The sequence below is a fragment of the Bacillus rossius genome, chromosome 7 (assembly GCF_032445375.1).
Source record: "Bacillus rossius redtenbacheri isolate Brsri chromosome 7, Brsri_v3, whole genome shotgun sequence".
Lineage (NCBI taxonomy): Eukaryota > Metazoa > Arthropoda > Insecta > Phasmatodea > Bacillidae > Bacillus > Bacillus rossius.
The window spans coordinates 69,008,961-69,024,577 of NC_086335.1; the positions used below are offsets into that span (position 1 = coordinate 69,008,961).

At 51.9% G+C, this 15,617-nt stretch overlaps 1 protein-coding gene across 1 annotated transcript in view; it reads right to left on the reverse strand.

Annotated features, from left to right (window-relative positions):
• Positions 1-14,640, reverse strand: part of LOC134534478 (uncharacterized) — a 29,280-nt gene extending 14,640 nt beyond the window's left edge. The window contains exon 1 of the mRNA XM_063372956.1: positions 14,572-14,640. The gene's annotated coding sequence lies outside the window, so the exon portion shown is untranslated. The remainder of the gene's footprint in view (positions 1-14,571) is intronic.
• Between the last annotated feature and the right edge of the window lie 977 nt (positions 14,641-15,617).

The following is a 15,617-nucleotide window of genomic DNA, read 5'->3' on the forward strand; positions in this document are numbered from 1 at the left end:
AGGTAGAGCTCTACTGCCCGCCAGTGGCAACACCGAGCAGGCCTCGAAGGCGGTCGAAGCGACCCACATCGCGCGAGACAAGCTCCGCTTTCCCCGGGAGTTTCCCCCCGGAACCCCGCGCGCATGCGCAGACCCCCTGCCCCTCCCCCTGGACGGCAGTGTGGCGCTGTCCGAAGACTTCTTAGCTTGTTATTAAATAGAACAGCGTACACTGAATAAGTGCAAGTGAGTAGCTACTTCATTAACGTGATCCTCGAGGTGACGAAACAACTTCATGGAGTTTCAATACTGCTGTATATCACATTATAATTAGTAAACGTTTTAAATGTTTTTTTTTTGTAATGTTGAACTTCTTTTATTATTTCATGTTCGTCAATTCGGTTTCGTGATTTAAATTCTTTTTTTCCCCCCTTGTTTGATTAATATGTAGCAGAGTTTTGTTGTGCTTATGTGTTTTTTGGGGCCTGTTTTGTCAGCAGTGCCTGCGTGTGCGTAGTGCCTTGCCAGTACGTGGTGACTGCCTACAGGTGGACCCTGGATAATGTGTCTGTGTGTGTGATTGTTGTTGCTTGTTCGCACGCCACAAAAACCTGTTGGCTGTTTAGTGTGCATGTCACAACTTATAAAATAAATAATCTGTCGACGTGATAACATCTTATAAATCGATGAACGACGGCTGCACGCACAAAAAATGGTCACGTTCCGCCTGAGCCGAGCGTGCAAGAACCGGCCAAACACCGTGCGAGAAAATCTTCTATAATATCAAACAGGTTAAGAGGGATTTTTTTTTAACTAATTGTTCGGGATTATATTTAAACAAATTATTTTGATTAAATTTGCAAAAAACTGTAAATAATATTTGAAAATTAAAAAAAGTATGCAATTTTTCATCAATGTTTTCGTACGACGTTAAAACGTAAAATTATCGTCCGTAAACCGACTTTACAGACAAACCCCTTTTTTTTAAATTGGTTTTCCAGCACAGTGACTATGTTTGCACGGTAAGTGGTATATTTCGAGTGGCTGGTTTACTCGCAGACGTGGTCGAGCACGAAGACGACAAGCGCCCAGTGAGCCGTGCTCGGAGGGACAGATGTATTCCGACCTTGCGGCCGGCATTTCTCAACGTTCCCCTCCCGATATGCGCCCTTGAAGGGCAGTGTGGGAGTATCTTCCTGTTCTCTTTTTAAAACATTCCAGAGCTTTTTAAATCACAGAACTGCTAGGGATCGCTACCTGTTGTTGATCGGGAGGGTGTTAGGGCTCCGGCAATGACAAGCGGCTGGGGCCATCAACCCAGCATGGTCGCCGCCTCAGCCCCTGTACCGCACTCAGCTGACCAGACAGTTGGCTGTGTTCTCAGCACTGCTGGCGCCTTCCCCGATCTGCCACATCACGCTGGGACCCCTCAAAACACCCGGTGAACCCGTGGTTCGGTTCGGAGGGACTGTGACCACGGAGCGGTCCCGGAGAGACACCCAGTGGGGCATGTCCGCGGGTGTCCTCCGGGTCTCTGGCAGCCTACCGCTACACGGCCAGGGGTAACGGTGGTCGGCATTCCACCGGCTCCCTCCTCGCCTCTCTCTGCCCACAGGTAACCTCTCACACCGCTGCTAGGTACCCCCCCCCCCCCCCTCCTTGTCTACCACTCTCGAGCACACTCACCACACGTCATGTCCAACGACACGCAAGTTACTGTTATATGACACTGCTTAGTTTTCAAATGATTAATATAACAGACTCTTTGATTTATTATTAACGAAATATATATCGAAAAATTAAAATTCTCATATATACATATATATATACGAGGGCTTTTCTTTTTTTTTTCAACCTCCAATGAGTTGTTTAAAAAAATTACATGATATAATAATTTTATCATCAAAAGTACAACAGGGTCTTAACTTATTTTTCTACATAATCGCCAATACGGTTGAGACATTTGTCATATCGTGACACAAGCTTCTCGTGAAACAAGCTTCCAGGAAGTCAGCCGCCAGTGAGTGAATAGAGATACAGGGCCAAGGCCTGTACCTCCCTCTCCCGCACAACGCCGCTGTGAGGCGGGTGGACTAATACTGCGGCGCATTCCGACCACTATTCGCATCTCTTTCTAAACGTCTTGACGAGTGAGACATCCGCGTGTACCTGCCGGACCTCCGTCCCGGTGACGGTGTCGGCGGTCGAGAGGCCGCCTCCGGGTCTGGAGGAAGCGACCGCCGCTGCGTGTCCGGAGCCACTGACCCACAAACCGGCGCGGAGGTCGTTCACACCTGGTGACGTCACACGGCACACTTTCCCGCCGCCGACCCACATGCGTGCCTTCCAGCCGCCCGGGTCGGCGAGTAGAGTGCCTGCCACTCGGTGACTGAGCTACTGCAGTCCTTGGGTCGGCGAGTAGAGTGCCTGTCACTCGGTGACTGAGCTACTGCAGTCCTCGGGTCGGCGAGTAGAGTGCCTGCCACTCGGTGACTGAGCTACTGCAGTCCTTGGGTCGGCGAGTAGAGTGCCTGCCACTCGGTGACTGAGCTACTCCAGTCCTCGGGGCGGCGAGTAGAGTGCCTGCCACTCGGTGACTGAGCTACTGCAGTCCTTGGGTCGGCGAGTAGAGTGCCTGCCACTCGGTGACTGAGCTACTGCAGTCCTCGGGGCGGCGAGTAGAGTGCCTGCCACTCGGTGACTGAGCTACTGCAGTCCTCGGGTCGGCGAGTAGAGTGCCTGCCACTCGGTGACTGAGCTACTGCAGTCCTCTGGGCGGCGAGTAGAGTGCCTGCCACTCGGTGACTGAGCTACTGCAGTCCTCGGGTCGGCGAGTAGAGTGCCTGCCACTCGGTGACTGAGCTACTGCAGTCCTCGGGGCGGCGAGTAGAGTGCCTGCCACTCGGTGACTGAGCTACTGCAGTCCTCGGGTCGGCGAGTAGAGTGCCTGCCACTCGGTGACTGAGCTACTGCAGTCCTCGGGGCGGCGAGTAGAGTGCCTGCCACTCGGTGACTGAGCTACTGCAGTCCTCGGGGCGGCGAGTAGAGTGCCTGCCACTCGGTGACTGAGCTACTGCAGTCCTTGGGTCGGCGAGTAGAGTGCCTGCCACTCGGTGACTGAGCTACTGCAGTCCTTGGGTCGGCGAGTAGAGTGCCTGCCACTCGGTGACTGAGCTACTGCAGTCCTTGGGTCGGCGAGTAGAGTGCCTGCCACTCGGTGACTGAGCTACTGCAGTCCTCGGGTCGGCGAGTATTGTGCCTGCCACTCGGTGACTGAGCTACTGCAGTCCTCGGGGCGGCGAGTAGAGTGCCTGCCACTCGGTGACTGAGCTACTGCAGTCCTCGGGGCGGCGAGTAGAGTGCCTGCCACTCGGTGACTGAGCTACTGCAGTCCTTGGGTCGGCGAGTAGAGTGCCTGCCACTCGGTGACTGAGCTACTGCAGTCCTTGGGTCGGCGAGTAGAGTGCCTGCCACTCGGTGACTGAGCTACTGCAGTCCTCGGGTCGGCGAGTATTGTGCCTGCCACTCGGTGACTGAGCTACTGCAGTCCTCGGGTCGGCGAGTATTGTGCCTGCCACTCGGTGACTGAGCTACTGCAGTCCTCGGGTCGGCGAGTAGAGTGCCTGCCACTCGGTGACTGAGCTACTGCAGTCCTTGGGTCGGCGAGTAGAGTGCCTGCCACTCGGTGACTGAGCTACTGCAGTCCTCGGGTCGGCGAGTAGAGTGCCTGCCACTCGGTGACTGAGCTACTGCAGTCCTTGGGTCGGCGAGTAGAGTGCCTGCCACTCGGTGACTGAGCTACTGCAGTCCTTGGGTCGGCGAGTATTGTGCCTGCCACTCGGTGACTGAGCTACTGCAGTCCTCGGGTCGGCGAGTAGAGTGCCTGCCACTCGGTGACTGAGCTACTGCAGTCCTTGGGTCGGCGAGTAGAGTGCCTGTCACTCGGTGACTGAGCTACTGCAGTCCTTGGGTCGACGAGTAGAGTGCCTGCCACTCGGTGACTGAGCTACTGCAGTCCTTGGGTCGGCGAGTAGAGTGCCTGCCACTCGGTGACTGAGCTACTGCAGTCCTCGGGTCGGCGAGTAGAGTGCCTGCCACTCGGTGACTGAGCTACTGCAGTCCTCGGGGCGGCGAGTAGAGTGCCTGCCACTCGGTGACTGAGCTACTGCAGTCCTCGGGTCGGCGAGTAGAGTGCCTGCCACTCGGTGACTGAGCTACTGCAGTCCTCGGGGCGGCGAGTAGAGTGCCTGCCACTCGGTGACTGAGCTACTGCAGTCCTCGGGGCGGCGAGTAGAGTGCCTGCCACTCGGTGACTGAGCTACTGCAGTCCTTGGGTCGGCGAGTAGAGTGCCTGCCACTCGGTGACTGAGATACTGCAGTCCTTGGGTCGGCGAGTAGAGTGCCTGCCACTCGGTGACTGAGCTACTGCAGTCCTTGGGTCGGCGAGTAGAGTGCCTGCCACTCGGTGACTGAGCTACTGCAGTCCTCGGGTCGGCGAGTATTGTGCCTGCCACTCGGTGACTGAGCTACTGCAGTCCTCGGGGCGGCGAGTAGAGTGCCTGCCACTCGGTGACTGAGCTACTGCAGTCCTCGGGGCGGCGAGTAGAGTGCCTGCCACTCGGTGACTGAGCTACTGCAGTCCTTGGGTCGGCGAGTAGAGTGCCTGCCACTCGGTGACTGAGCTACTGCAGTCCTTGGGTCGGCGAGTAGAGTGCCTGCCACTCGGTGACTGAGCTACTGCAGTCCTCGGGTCGGCGAGTATTGTGCCTGCCACTCGGTGACAGAGCTACTGCAGTCCTTGGGTCGGCGAGTATTGTGCCTGCCACTCGGTGACTGAGCTACTGCAGTCCTCGGGTCGGCGAGTAGAGTGCCTGCCACTCGGTGACTGAGCTACTGCAGTCCTTGGGTCGGCGAGTAGAGTGCCTGCCACTCGGTGACTGAGCTACTGCAGTCCTCGGGTCGGCGAGTAGAGTGCCTGCCACTCGGTGACTGAGCTACTGCAGTCCTTGGGTCGGCGAGTAGAGTGCCTGCCACTCGGTGACTGAGCTACTGCAGTCCTTGGGTCGGCGAGTATTGTGCCTGCCACTCGGTGACTGAGCTACTGCAGTCCTCGGGTCGGCGAGTAGAGTGCCTGCCACTCGGTGACTGAGCTACTGCAGTCCTTGGGTCGGCGAGTAGAGTGCCTGTCACTCGGTGACTGAGCTACTGCAGTCCTTGGGTCGACGAGTAGAGTGCCTGCCACTCGGTGACTGAGCTACTGCAGTCCTTGGGTCGGCGAGTAGAGTGCCTGCCACTCGGTGACTGAGCTACTGCAGTCCTCGGGTCGGCGAGTAGAGTGCCTGCCACTCGGTGACTGAGCTACTGCAGTCCTCGGGTCGGCGAGTATTGTGCCTGCCACTCGGTGACTGAGCTACTGCAGTCCTCGGGGCGGCGAGTAGAGTGCCTGCCACTCGGTGACTGAGCTACTGCAGTCCTCGGGTCGGCGAGTAGAGTGCCTGTCACTCGGTGACTGAGCTACTGCAGTCCTTGGGTCGGCGAGTAGAGTGCCTGCCACTCGGTGACTGAGCTACTGCAGTCCTCGGGTCGGCGAGTATTGTGCCTGCCACTCGGTGACTGAGCTACTGCAGTCCTCGGGGCGGCGAGTAGAGTGCCTGCCACTCGGTGACTGAGCTACTGCAGTCCTCGGGGCGGCGAGTAGAGTGCCTGCCACTCGGTGACTGAGCTACTGCAGTCCTTGGGTCGGCGAGTAGAGTGCCTGCCACTCGGTGACTGAGCTACTGCAGTCCTTGGGTCGGCGAGTAGAGTGCCTGCCACTCGGTGACTGAGCTACTGCAGTCCTTGGGTCGGCGAGTAGAGTGCCTGCCACTCGGTGACTGAGCTACTGCAGTCCTCGGGTCGGCGAGTATTGTGCCTGCCACTCGGTGACTGAGCTACTGCAGTCCTCGGGGCGGCGAGTAGAGTGCCTGCCACTCGGTGACTGAGCTACTGCAGTCCTCGGGGCGGCGAGTAGAGTGCCTGCCACTCGGTGACTGAGCTACTGCAGTCCTTGGGTCGGCGAGTAGAGTGCCTGCCACTCGGTGACTGAGCTACTGCAGTCCTTGGGTCGGCGAGTAGAGTGCCTGCCACTCGGTGACTGAGCTACTGCAGTCCTCGGGTCGGCGAGTATTGTGCCTGCCACTCGGTGACTGAGCTACTGCAGTCCTTGGGTCGGCGAGTATTGTGCCTGCCACTCGGTGACTGAGCTACTGCAGTCCTCGGGTCGGCGAGTAGAGTGCCTGCCACTCGGTGACTGAGCTACTGCAGTCCTTGGGTCGGCGAGTAGAGTGCCTGCCACTCGGTGACTGAGCTACTGCAGTCCTCGGGTCGGCGAGTAGAGTGCCTGCCACTCGGTGACTGAGCTACTGCAGTCCTTGGGTCGGCGAGTAGAGTGCCTGCCACTCGGTGACTGAGCTACTGCAGTCCTTGGGTCGGCGAGTATTGTGCCTGCCACTCGGTGACTGAGCTACTGCAGTCCTCGGGTCGGCGAGTAGAGTGCCTGCCACTCGGTGACTGAGCTACTGCAGTCCTTGGGTCGGCGAGTAGAGTGCCTGTCACTCGGTGACTGAGCTACTGCAGTCCTTGGGTCGACGAGTAGAGTGCCTGCCACTCGGTGACTGAGCTACTGCAGTCCTTGGGTCGGCGAGTAGAGTGCCTGCCACTCGGTGACTGAGCTACTGCAGTCCTCGGGTCGGCGAGTAGAGTGCCTGCCACTCGGTGACTGAGCTACTGCAGTCCTCGGGTCGGCGAGTATTGTGCCTGCCACTCGGTGACTGAGCTACTGCAGTCCTCGGGGCGGCGAGTAGAGTGCCTGCCACTCGGTGACTGAGCTACTGCAGTCCTCGGGTCGGCGAGTAGAGTGCCTGTCACTCGGTGACTGAGCTACTGCAGTCCTTGGGTCGGCGAGTAGAGTGCCTGCCACTCGGTGACTGAGCTACTGCAGTCCTCGGGTCGGCGAGTATTGTGCCTGCCACTCGGTGACTGAGCTACTGCAGTCCTCGGGGCGGCGAGTAGAGTGCCTGCCACTCGGTGACTGAGCTACTGCAGTCCTTGGGTCGGCGAGTAGAGTGCCTGCCACTCGGTGACTGAGCTACTGCAGTCCTTGGGTCGGCGAGTATTGTGCCTGCCACTCGGTGACTGAGCTACTGCAGTCCTCGGGGCGGCGAGTAGAGTGCCTGCCACTCGGTGACTGAGCTACTGCAGTCCTCGGGTCGGCGAGTAGAGTGCCTGTCACTCGGTGACTGAGCTACTGCAGTCCTTGGGTCGGCGAGTAGAGTGCCTGCCACTCGGTGACTGAGCTACTGCAGTCCTCGGGTCGGCGAGTATTGTGCCTGCCACTCGGTGACTGAGCTACTGCAGTCCTCGGGGCGGCGAGTAGAGTGCCTGCCACTCGGTGACTGAGCTACTGCAGTCCTCGGGTCGGCGAGTAGAGTGCCTGTCACTCGGTGACTGAGCTACTGCAGTCCTCGGGTCGGCGAGTAGAGTGCCTGCCACTCGGTGACTGAGCTACTGCAGTCCTCGGGGCGGCGAGTAGAGTGCCTGCCACTCGGTGACTGAGCTACTGCAGTCCTCGGGGCGGAGAGTAGAGTGCCTGCCACTCGGTGACTGAGCTACTGCAGTCCTTGGGTCGGCGAGTAGAGTGCCTGCCACTCGGTGACTGAGCTACTGCAGTCCTTGGGTCGGCGAGTATTGTGCCTGCCACTCGGTGACTGAGCTACTGCAGTCCTCGGGGCGGCGAGTAGAGTGCCTGCCACTCGGTGACTGAGCTACTGCAGTCCTCGGGTCGGCGAGTAGAGTGCCTGTCACTCGGTGACTGAGCTACTGCAGTCCTTGGGTCGGCGAGTAGAGTGCCTGCCACTCGGTGACTGAGCTACTGCAGTCCTCGGGTCGGCGAGTATTGTGCCTGCCACTCGGTGACTGAGCTACTGCAGTCCTCGGGGCGGCGAGTAGAGTGCCTGCCACTCGGTGACTGAGCTACTGCAGTCCTTGGGTCGGCGAGTAGAGTGCCTGCCACTCGGTGACTGAGCTACTGCAGTCCTTGGGTCGGCGAGTATTGTGCCTGCCACTCGGTGACTGAGCTACTGCAGTCCTCGGGGCGGCGAGTAGAGTGCCTGCCACTCGGTGACTGAGCTACTGCAGTCCTCGGGTCGGCGAGTAGAGTGCCTGTCACTCGGTGACTGAGCTACTGCAGTCCTTGGGTCGGCGAGTAGAGTGCCTGCCACTCGGTGACTGAGCTACTGCAGTCCTCGGGTCGGCGAGTATTGTGCCTGCCACTCGGTGACTGAGCTACTGCAGTCCTCGGGGCGGCGAGTAGAGTGCCTGCCACTCGGTGACTGAGCTACTGCAGTCCTTGGGTCGGCGAGTAGAGTGCCTGCCACTCGGTGACTGAGCTACTGCAGTCCTTGGGTCGGCGAGTATTGTGCCTGCCACTCGGTGACTGAGCTACTGCAGTCCTCGGGGCGGCGAGTAGAGTGCCTGCCACTCGGTGACTGAGCTACTGCAGTCCTCGGGTCGGCGAGTAGAGTGCCTGTCACTCGGTGACTGAGCTACTGCAGTCCTTGGGTCGGCGAGTAGAGTGCCTGCCACTCGGTGACTGAGCTACTGCAGTCCTCGGGTCGGCGAGTATTGTGCCTGCCACTCGGTGACTGAGCTACTGCAGTCCTCGGGGCGGCGAGTAGAGTGCCTGCCACTCGGTGACTGAGCTACTGCAGTCCTTGGGTCGGCGAGTAGAGTGCCTGTCACTCGGTGACTGAGCTACTGCAGTCCTCGGGTCGGCGAGTAGAGTGCCTGCCACTCGGTGACTGAGCTACTGCAGTCCTTGTGTCGGCGAGTAGAGTGCCTGCCACTCGGTGACTGAGCTACTCCAGTCCTCGGGGCGGCGAGTAGAGTGCCTGCCACTCGGTGACTGAGCTACTGCAGTCCTCGGGGCGGCGAGTAGAGTGCCTGCCACTCGGTGACTGAGCTACTGCAGTCCTTGGGTCGGCGAGTAGAGTGCCTGCCACTCGGTGACTGAGCTACTGCAGTCCTTGGGTCGGCGAGTAGAGTGCCTGTCACTCGGTGACTGAGCTACTGCAGTCCTCGGGGCGGCGAGTAGAGTGCCTGCCACTCGGTGACTGAGCTACTGCAGTCCTTTGGTCGGCGAGTAGAGTGCCTGCCACTCGGTGACTGAGCTACTGCAGTCCTTGGGTCGGCGAGTAGAGTGCCTGCCACTCGGTGACTGAGCTACTCCAGTCCTCGGGTCGGCGAGTAGAGTGCCTGTCACTCGGTGACTGAGCTACTGCAGTCCTTGGGTCGGCGAGTAGAGTGCCTGTCACTCGGTGACTGAGCTACTGCAGTCCTGTGCACACTATCGTTAGTCACGTGTTCATTGTTCCCGCACTTTTGAGACGTGTCAACATCTTGTACTTCACAACATTCCTAACACTGATATAAATGATATAGACTTCATAATAACTAAAAAAAAAACTGTTCACTGCGAAGCTTGTTCCCTGCGCAGATAACTAAAGTTAAAAACCCATCCCCTTTCCTTCACTTAAACTAGCCTTAAAGTAAATATTTCTACACTATAAATTCAATGAGTGATGCTAAAATTAAAATTAAAATCATTATATTTGGCAAAATAATTTCAGATTATCATCCCTTGAATTAAAACTTAACAACTGCTACAATCAATTACTATCTCATATTTGACCAACCCATCCTTAATGCACTAGCGCCACACACACAGGGGTGAGCTGCGAGGGTCGATTTCCCAGTCTGTCACTCGCCCTGGGGTTGCTGACAACGATGACGGTAGACCAGCGTGTGCTGGTAATAGATGTGGTAGTAGTTGTGGTAACAGCTGTGGTAATAGTCGTGGGACTGCATCATCAAGCAGCTATTCCGAGCGAACCTGATTATCCTGTGTTTCTTGACCGTACGACGGTAATGAAAACAGGAAGTTGATCAGCAATACAATTTTAAATACGTATGCTTGAAAACATTTGTAAATACAGATTTTTTTTTTTGCGAGGACTGATTTTAATCAGTACGTTTCACGGTTCTTCCTCGCGAGTTTTTAACATGACAACGTCTAATAAATCGATGAACGCCGGCTGCACGCACGAAAAAGGATGACTCATTGTCCCGTTACGCACATTGTCCCGTTACGCTCATTATACGCTTGCGCTGCATCTATCTCTCTTCCACTCGATTGGAACAACCATCGATTTGACTTTTTCGAGGCACATCAAACTTGAAACACTCCCATTCGTTTCCTACTTTTCCTGTCATCGTCCCATCCTTAACAGAATAACACAGATTGGAAGAAGTTAAACAGCAAACATGTGTAAAAGTTATAGTTAAAATAATCTCTTCGTTAAAGTAATAAACATATTTTAATTAATGAGTGCAAATAAAAGTAAATTTATCAATTAAATTGTAGATTTCATTTCACTCCTTCTTTCTATCCATACAAAATAGTGATAATTCAATAAAAATTATTCAATTTTATTTATAAAAGTATGCAATCATTTCATCAATGTTTTGTTATGACGTCACGTTAAACTATCGTCCATAAACCGACTTTACAGACAACCAATTTTTTTTTCGTCGAAGAAGGCCGATACCAAAAATGTACCGCTGGAATTTTTAAACGCGTTATTTTTTGTCGCCACGGAGCTGCCTGGAGCTTTCCTTTCGATCCTTTTTTTCTTCTCGTCGCGAGGCCGTTATAACGGGAGTGTCGGCTCGCAGGCATCCGCCTGGGTCGTCTTCAGGAAGGCGCCCCGAGTTTCCTGTGCTACTTGTTCGTTCAAGTCTCCGAGACGGGCCAGCGTGCTCCTCGTTTCAGACCCGGCGGTGCGCCGCACCACTCTCATTACCGTGCAGAGGGGGGTGTCACTCTCTCTCTCCCACACCCGGCAACTCCTCCGATTCCTGCATTAACATGTCAAGTCGCGATTAATCGCTTTGTTTCGTTCCGTCCGCTAGTTACCTTTTTCTTTTGTTTATGAACATAGCCTTAAACAGTTATATTTTCGGGAGTAAAGCGTACATAAAAGTTATTGACCAGAAATTTACTGAGTGAAGATGTGAACTATTTCTTTTAATTCAAAATACGAGACCAAAAAATAAAAAAATAATTTTTAAACCAAAATACATAAAACTGTTAAAAAAAATTACCCAACCGAAAATTTAGATTGTAAGAATCGAGTTAAAGCTTATATCATGCGCGGTCCGCCAGTAGACTCAGGGAGGCACAACTGTAAGGGCGGAACATGGCCACTAAAAAAACTGCGCGGTTGAGAGATGCCAACATCAAAAATTAAGTTTTCAATATGAGGGGGAAATAATATAAAATTCTTAAACACGAATAAAATAATAATATTTTTACGAACATTCATGGCTCAGAATTAATGGAATTGTGTATGAACGGAGTGGCGTATTCATCATAATGGCAACATATACTTAGGAATAATTGATGCCGATGTTGAATTAGTTTGGTAACAATGAAATAAGTATGGCTGCAAAGCAACAGATTTTATGGCTATGGAGTTTTCAGTAGTTTAAACAATTTTAACACAGTGTTTTGGCTGTTCTGTATTAAAAATAAACATAATACGGTTAATATTCCTAACAACGAATGACCAAAATAAAAAAAATAATCAAGGTTGCAAACATTTACTTTTAAATATTTAACGGCATTCGGGTTGTTAGGTCGCCTCTAAAACCCCGCACAGTTCTCGGATTCCCGAAGGAAATGAGAGTGTTAGCTGTAAGCATCGAGTGGCACTCTGTATCTCGCTCGCCCCGCAAGTTGACCGGGAAGTGGGGCGCGAACCTCCTGGAAGCCCCGTGCCGCCTCGTTCAGGGCAGCCAATTGCGGGGAAGAGTTCCCGATGCGGCCGCCAGGGGCGCGACTGTCGACCTCAAGAGCGTGACCTTGTTTCCAGCGCGGGACTGAGAGAGCTCGATGCACGACAGACGCGGAACTCCGTGACGACACGCGGCTAGCGGCTCGCTGCGGTGTTGCCAAGCGCTCGCCGTCGTCTCCTCCTTAAGGGTTAAGTTCCCCGCCCACGCATAGCTTCAGGAGAAAAAAAAATTGGTTGTCTGTAAAGTCGGTTTACGGACGAGAGTTTAACGTGACAACGTCAAAACAAAACATTGATGAAATGATTGCATACTTTTATTAATAAAATTGAATCATTTTTATTTTAATAATAAAAGAATAAATACTTGAAATTATAATATTAATCAGATTTTTAAATGCAAGAATAATTAACCTTTATTGCCGAAATTGTTGTTGTAATAAGCAATGAAAACCACATTAACTTTTCATTTCACTTTATAACCAGTCGACGAAACAGTTCACGTGTAGATGTAAGTTGTGTGCTGCCGCTTTATTCTCCTCGGACGCATAGGCCAATCGAGTGGAAGAGAGATAGATGCGGCGCAAGCGTACAATGAGCGTAACGGGACACAGCGTAACGGAACAATGAGCATAACGGGACACATCGTAACGGAACAATGTGCGTAACGGGACACTATTTCGTGCGTGCAGCTGGCGTTCATCGATTTATTAGACGTTGTCACGTCAAAAAAAACGTGATTTCAAAACTGCTCAACATACCCGAGTTGGGTCTGTCTACGAAAAGCATTTAAGAATTCGCTGAGGGCCGGCAAGTAGTTTTTGTTTCCGAATTATGTCTTACAACTGCATTTTTAGGCGTGTTTTCAGAGTAATCTTTAGGCATAGAGCAACCGGTGCTGATTCTTGAAAGCACTTAAGGGACTTGCATTTCACCTCTATCGTAATTTCTCAGCCCAATTATGTTACGGTCACCGATCAAATTTCACAGTTGTCCTGTGCACTGGGAGAAGACTGCGCGCCAGTCCAGAGGCGACACCGCGCTAGAATCACCAGCGAGCGTCGCGCTTATCATCCCGCATCACTAACACACATACACCCCTGACGAGGCGGGCCCCTTGCAGCCAATGATCAATGAACTATTACGCAAGACTTCGCCGAAACATCTTCAAATCATGACACATCTATAACCACTAAGAGAAAGCAGGGCTTCATAGTAATAAACCATATACCTCCGACCAGAACCACTCTACTTCAAATCACTGAACTCTTCACAGTAATTCAACTCATACCACTGTATTCCTCGCACTCCACGACTGTAAGAGCGAGTGAGCGCTCTAAGTGTGACACCAGGTCGCGCTATAAATGCCTGTTGCCCGCAGACCTTTACTTACTAACATAAAAATTAAATATCATAAACATGGTCACTTTTCCCGCATGAAAGTTAAGGTTTTGTTTTACAGCAAAATAGGAACTTAAATTTGCATAGGGCCTATGTTTTTCGTCACTTTACAAGTCGTATACGTTTTAGACTTTTTTTATTTATGCTTGTCGGCCGAGGCATTAACTCAACTACTGCAGTCCCTGAACTGTAGAGGTTTTGCGAAGGCAGGCTTTTACGTCACACTTATAGGCACGGAAAGTCATAAAGAAACAGTTCACCCATTGTAGACCTAAATTTCAGTAGCAGCCTAGGATCACTGTGAAATTTTTTCTCAGTGAGTGGCATTTCAACATTTCGCTACACATATTCAGCTTCAAAGTAAGTTAGCAAAACATTCCAAAAATGAAGTTTTTATTTGCTCACCAAAAAATCTTCGTGGGCTCACGGTAAGAAACAGTGACGCATCTGGTGAGAAACGGAATGGCTGTTAACGCAATGACACTTTACGCGTCACAAGAACAGGACAGCACGCAGGTCTGTGTTATGGTCAGTGAAGACAAGATGTGATCTCCGTGAACTAAACTGATGATCTGATCTTGGATTCCGGATCCAGCAGTCAAGGTGAATGCATCCTTCGTAAACTAGGTTCAAACCAGCTGGTCGTTTGAAGCGACGGACTGTCCAATAACCGCGCGGTTCTTAACCTTCCCTCCAAGCTAGAGAGAGGCCTTCCAGGAGTTCCGCAACAGACAACATTGCGCTCGTTATAACTGGCACCCTAATTTATTAAAATATAAAAAAAAGTTCTTAGTAAAGCTATTTGTTTTCAAAAGAAGTAGTGTTTTCGAAGCCTATGTTCAGCGGCGTACAACTCGGGCGTGTCATGTTAGATCAGATGTAAGCGCACTGGCGGATACCGAACCCTGAATAATTTTCCATTTTTTTCTCTTCCAATTTCCTCATTATAGTTTTCCAAACTTACTAAAGTACTATTTTACTGCAGTGCTATCGATAACAGGACTTTCTTTTCAACCACAAATAAAAATGTACTAGATGTACTAAAATTGCGTTAGAAAATTTAATTTGGCCCTCCCCTGGCCAGCACTCGAATCCGCCCTTGGCTATAAGAAGTGTACATACGTCCCAGGGCTAGCCTTCCGGTGCAAGGTGGTGACATATATTACATATTTATTATTAGTTATGCTAATAAAAAATAAATATGTAACATGTTTGAAGCACTCAGTTTGCTTACTCACGTCTCCGACGTTGCCACACGCCTAATTCACATTCCGGACCACAGAGGGCGATGCGTCGCACTTACCTTGCGAGTGATAGGGTTTCCTCCGGGTGCTGCTCGCTGCGTGGTCTGACGTCTCGCCGCCAGAGTAGAAATGAAGATGCCGGTGCCTTGAACTTGCTATATAACCGCTGGCCTACTTGAGCGGCCTACCGCCGCGTTGGAGGGGGGTAGGTGCAGTTATCCGCGCGGGCCGCGTGCTCAGCGGCGCAGGTCTGGCCTCCTCTGCCTTGCTGTCACACGGCCCGGGTGGAGTGGGCTGTGGCCCCTCCAATCATGTTTCAATTAATAAGCAACATTATGTCAGCATGCAATCCGCGCCACTTAACTAATATCAACTCAAACATAAAGTAACATGTCCTTTTTTTTTTACGTGATAACGTCTTATAAATAGATGAACGCCGGCTGCACGCACGAAAAATTGTCACGTTCCGCCTGAGCCGAGCGTGCAAGAACCGGCCAACCACCGTGCGAGAAAAGCTTCTATAATATCAAACAGGTTAAGGCGGGCTTTTTAACTAATTGTTCATGATTATATTAAAACAAATGATTTAAATTAAATTTACCAAAAACTGTAAATAATATTTGAAAATTAAAAAGTATGCAATTTTTCATCAATGTTTTCTTATGACGTTACCACGTAAAATTATCGTCCGTAAACCGACTTTACAGAAACTCCCTTTTTTTAAAAACAAAAGCAAATTACAATACGTTTATTCTCTCCCAAGATCAAATACCTACAAAAATTAATAGCGCCAAACATATTTTGTTTAAGTTCAAACTTTCAAAATGGCACTTTCGTATTGGCCCATACAATTGTAAATAAGCGATAAAAATGTTTTGGCACCCATTCATTAGTGTAAATATCTGGTGTGAAGTCATGACTTAAGCTTTACTTTTGCGTTGCGCCCGGGCTAATTTAGTGCCTTAGAACTTAGTATAAATATGCTATATATTATTTCTAGAGGAATCTCGGCTCAATGGTAAAACAAATACCGACGCAAACATTAAAAATAATAAAAAAAGATCATATCACTAGTCTCTCGCGAAAGGGGTTTGGAGTTCGGTTA